Source organism: Camarhynchus parvulus, chromosome 5 (genome assembly GCF_901933205.1).
Source record: "Camarhynchus parvulus chromosome 5, STF_HiC, whole genome shotgun sequence".
NCBI lineage: Eukaryota > Metazoa > Chordata > Aves > Passeriformes > Thraupidae > Camarhynchus > Camarhynchus parvulus.
The window spans coordinates 49,487,188-49,492,980 of NC_044575.1; positions in this window are offsets into that span (position 1 = coordinate 49,487,188).

Consider the following 5,793-nt stretch of genomic DNA (forward strand, 5'->3'; position numbering starts at 1 on the left):
CCACTCACTACTCTAAAGGAAAATTATTTTTCTGTAATGCTTTTTATTGGTATAAATCTATTGGTCATCAAGGATAAGCAAAATCGGGTGATTTAGAAAAAAACCATAGTGTACTGCATGGAAAATATTTCTGCAGTTTACATTAGCCTAAGTGAAAAGAAAATCTAACCCCTTTTACATGAACAGGATTGAAAATCTGTCCCTTTTTAGATGCACAGAATCATTATGCAGTTTAGCTCTGAAGATACTTTTGTACATGTTTTTCCACTTCCCCAACCTTTATAACATGTACATGTTTTTCCATTCAGTTTTTCACAGGTAAGAGGTAATGCACTGGGGCAATAATCCAGTAATATTTACCCCTTTTTAGAGGATATTAAAAAAAAGCAGACAAAAGCAACCCTATTTTGTTTTGTCTGAAATGTGTTTTTCACCTGAGTGGCAATGGGAGACACGTGTCATATTATAACAAATAACCAGGCATTTGGCCTGGTTATTTGTTTTCCCTGGTGTAATCAGGATAGGTTTTGTCTTGCTGCTCACACACAAGAACATGAGAAAGACAAAAAAAAAAAACCAAAAACCCTAAAACCTCTCAAATGTAAAATGACCAGTGTGTCTAGAAAAGTTCACAAGCAAAACCTTGTATCTAAAGACCTTACTGTGGTTATTTAATTTAACCCAATTTCAAGTTGGCAGTATCTTCTTAAGCCTAAAACATATATAGGGTAAATTAATCTGTTTTAAATATTTTTCCTGAACTTTCTGATAAATTCTCATTAAATTGTTTTTGGTATTAAAGAACACCTTCAATACACAAAACCAGATGATCCAAAAAAAAGTATTTCCCCCTACTTCTTATGAAGTATAAAGGAGAAACAGATGCATGAAGTGCCTTTTGAGAAGTACTACTCTCATTTCGTTTGAAAACCTACAAATGGCATCATGCACCAGACTGTTATCAGGCCTTTCCCTTTGCTGTGAAGTTGCAAACATATTTGTTTCAAGTGCAGAAATTCACTTCAAAATGTTCAGGGAACAAGAGAGTTCTTTGTAAATTCTTCTGTTAAAAGAGTTGGAAGCTATTGAGCTGGTGAGACTAGAGGGCTGGAAGAAAATAGAAGGTGGAGATATAATTTTTCTTTTTCCAAACTCCTCTTCCATTTCTTTTGCCTCCTAGGCCAAATTTCAGCTCCCTCTGTCTGAGACATTCTAAAAAGAACCTTGGTCATAGTTATACTTCAAAACTTCTGGGTAGAAAAAAAGACCTGCACAATAAAAGTTAACCTAAAGGAATTGAGGTGATTCCAGGATGTCTGCCACAGACAAATTAGGCAGGAATTTCACCAGCATTTTCTAACTATTAAGTATTCTTTTTCTAATTTAACTGTTAGTTACCCTGCACCTGCTTTAGTGTGTTTGAAGGTCCTGAGAACAAGCAGAGGCCACGTACATCTTGGATATTGCTGGTGGGGATTTCCACCACCCCTGGCGGGCAGGCAGGGTGACACACAGGCTCTGGTGGCAGCCAGGGGCACAGGAGAGCCAGCTCTGGGTGACAGTAGCTGTGCCTGGCAGTGCTGGCACAGAGCCCTGCACGCTGCGTTTGCTGGTGAGGTGTTTGTGATGCTGCTACGTGGGTGCTGCCAGCTCCACAGGGAAATATTTATTAGCAGAGAAAGAGACAAGACTTGTTAAGTACAGGGGTTTTTTCCCTCTTATGCCTTCTCCCAGCTGGCACCGAGTGGGGAAGGTGTTCAAATAGGTCTGAGCCAGCTCAGCACACGTGGCTGTGTGTGCATGTCTGTGCCTGCCAGCTCAGTGCACTGCTATGATCTGGCAAAGTATTTCTGACCGTTGTGGTCCCTTCCAAGCTTAAAATATATCTGTTCTAACTCCTGGTATCTGTCAGTCTAGTTCACTGGTATTTAAATGATGGGCCTGTACTATTTAGAGCACACAAGTACACATGCATTTAAGTACCTGCTTTCTCATCTGTTGTCTAATAGGATTCTTAGTGATATAATTTTTATATAGCAGGATGTCACACCAAGTAAGCATTAGATAAACCAATAAGCCCTGCTGCTACACTTGAACATGACTGACAGTATACTTCCTGGATGCTAATTCAGGATACATCTTAAACTAGCCCACAGTGCAACCAGACTTCCTCATGTACTTCCTCATGTGGCAGTCCCAAAGTTTTGTCTAGTAGCAATATCATTTATTGCCTTGTCTCCTCATTCAACTCTGTGACTGAGACTGAAGCACCTGCATTTTTCCTTCCATATCTTTCGTTAGCACAGCTGCATCACATAGAGGACCCAGCATATCTCTAAGGGAATGGTGTAAACTCAACCTTTCCATGTCTTTTTCTCTACCTTCAAGGCACAGTAGCTCTGCCCAGAGCTCAGGATTTTTCATTTACATCCTTGTGGAGCCCAGCATCCAGCCTGAGCACTCACTGCTACACTGTGTTGCAGTCTGCAGTATTGACATTATCTTCATTTGAACTTACCATGCTCTTTCCAAGAAATCCAATAGATAAATCTTCCCAACATATCGAGGAATAATCTTTAGAGCTTGCTGCTCAAGCAGTGGAGGGATAGTGAAATAGGTAGGGTGTTGTATCAGGGGCTCTCACTCAAATGCTGGCAAAACCCTCCTGGAGCTGAGCCCTGGCTGGAGCATGCCATGAAGATATCCTCCATGTCAGGGGAGTTTTGGCTCTGTCCAGGTCATGCTGCAGGATGTGAACAGAATGAGGCACATGTATCACATTAAATAAGCACAGAGAAATCGATTGACATTGAAATTGTACTGAAGACATGGCTCAAGTCCAGAAAGCTCAGTGGCACTGTGGGTGGCACTGGCACAGGGTGCAAATGTGAGCGTGGGGCTTTCAGCTTCACGTGCTGCCATCGTGCTGCCATCGTGTTTGTCTTGCCTTTATCTCCCCTATCAGCCTCTCACCAGTCAGACCTTTGTGTTGGGCTTTACGATGGCCAAGGGGGAACAGAAGCTCTTGAATGCCTGCTCTGCCCCAGGGCCCAAACCCAGCAAACCACTCCCAGAGCTGTGTCCAGCTCAGCCTGCCTCTTTCACGAGTTAGCATTGATGCAGCTGTGGGGGGGACAGTCCCCAGCACAAATCCATCCCTCTGTAGGAGAGCTCAGCCTCTCGCTCTTTGGGTGTGGTCAACATAGAAATTCAGCAGCACAGAGGAGAAAAACAGTCACAAGTATCAATATCCAAGCATGATTTTGTATTGGAAACATGCCAGTAATCCTCTCTAAAGGTCAGTTTGGCATGTGAGATGTATTGGCCCCCTTAGATACTTTCAGACATAAACATACATTTTTCTATATGAAAAGAGATGTAAGCATCTTTTGATAACTACTAACTGTATTCCAAATTTAAGCTTTAAGAAAACATAGGTTTTTTCTTCTGTAAACCAGCAAAACATGGAACTAATTTGATGTGTGTTCATACCTTGCTGCCTCGTACATGACTTTCCCAAGGCTCTCATGTCTGGGGCACAGGTGCAGATATAGAGCTGCCTCGAGCAATGTTTCAACATTGTCAGAAAAGCAGCTATGATGGAAATGGCAATCATTCCTTTGCAATAATGTGGTAAATAGGGATGCTATTTTTAACAAAAAAAAAAAAAGGTTGTAGTATTCAGTCAGTTGTACAAGTATCACATCAAGTAGTTTGTTCCTCAGGGGCATTAGCTGTTGGCAATCACTAAACCCTCAGACTGTTCCTGTTATTATAACATCTTGCCATTCACTTGTCCACTCCATGCTGGAAATTTTTATTGACTGAGAATGATCAGGACCTCAGTATATAAGGGCTGGGGGACAACTGACTCAGGGTGACAATCACAGCAAAGGTCTGTATTTGGCAATGCTGGGTAAGTAACACCTAACCCACTGCAGATTTTGTTTTGACTCCTATATCCAGCTATATCAATCTGTGGCTAGAGGTGTGGTTTTAGGTCAGCTAATTATCATTATTATCATTAATAACTTGTTATTAGAGTTTTCCTGTCCACATCTGCTGTGGTAAATTCTGAGTGACCAGAGCCCAGCCCTCTGGCTATTTGTATGCTGCTGAAGGCATTTCCCAGCACAAGAGCTGCCTATGCTCTGCCTTCTCCTTGCTGTCCTCACTTACAACTTAAACAATGCTGCACCTTCAGAGAGAGAACAGAATGTTTTCAAACCTAGATAGCCATGCAAAGCCAAGCAAAAGACAGCAGGAGTTCGGACCAACCCTATGTCTCACCAGCTTTTCAAATTTGCCTTGGAACTTGACCTGTTACCAGTTCCCAATTCTCTGCGCTTGTGGTCGGCTCCCAGATCCCTCTCGCTCCTCGCCTTTTCCCGGGAATGTGCAGGTTGGCAGAATGTCCACGCGGTGGCAGTTCAGTCCCCAGCAGCACGGGGACACGCGGGGAAGCTCAGCCCAGCCCAGCCCAGCCCAGCCCAGCCCTGCTCCTTCCTCGCAGCGCGGCGTGTGGCTGCCGGGCAGATCACAAACACAGGAGTGTCTCGGGATCATGTCCTTCACTCGAGGGTATAGAAACACGTTAGAATACAAACAAAGGGTTGTATTAAAGTTTGTTGGGACAATAACAAAAGCTTTTGTTGAAGTTCATCTTTAAAGCATGAAAAATAAGATAATTTCTGCAGCGTATCCAGGCTGAATATTTAGGGGAATTATCAGGATAATTATATTTGCTTGAGAAGCCTAATTGTGAGACTGTACCTGATTTACTTGGGGATTAGTAAGGACATAGCCTCTCCCATAAAAATATATAAAATACAAAATATTTTATCACCTCCCAGTTAGCTGCTCACAAAAAAGGTACAAGTGAGGCTTTTTCATAGGAGTTATTCTGACACTGATTCCAAATGAAACAACAACTTACACATAGTTATGATCTATTCTTGAAAATTGAATGAAAAAACATTGATGACACTCCAAAAATCAATGTTTAATCAGGAAGTTCACTGAATGTCTTTAAAACCATGGTTTCATCAGCTAGCTTTAGTTTTTAAACACCAGCTAGCTTTAGTTTTTAAACTTTGTCTGGGTGATGCTATTCTTGCTATCAGCAATACCTTTCCTAGCGGTGGATATTCATACTGTGTTATCATTATATGCACTACCTGACCAGTGGGAAGGAATGGTAGCTTTTTCTGAAAACAGGCAGGTTTAAAACCACAGCCTTAACAGGGGATGAAAAAACTGGTCTTGAACACTTCCAGGGATGTGGCATCCACAACTCCTCTGGACAACCTGTTCCAGTGCCTCACTATCCTCATAGTAAAGAATTTATTCTTAATATTTAATCTAGATCTACACTCTTTAAGTTCAAAGACATTCCCCCTTGTCATATCACTACATGCCCTTGTTACAAGCTCTTTTGCAGCCCCTGCAATAAGGTCTCTCCGGAACCTTCTTATTCCATGGGCTGAACAGCTCCGTCTGTCTCAGCCTGTCTTCGTAGGGAAAGTGCTCCAGCTCTGTGAGCACTTCGTGTCCTCCTCTGGACCACACCCACACCCAAACACAAACACAAACACACACCCATCAGCATCCCCATCCCCATCCCCATCCCCATCCCCATCCCCATCAGCACACGCCGTGCCGCGGGTGTTTTACAGCACCGCGCCCCAGCGCAGGCCGCCGCCGCCGCCGCCGGGCTCTTTAACTGGGGCCGTCCCCGCCCGCCCCACGGCCTGGCCCGGCCCGCCCGCCCTTTGCTCTCTGGCAGGGGGAGAC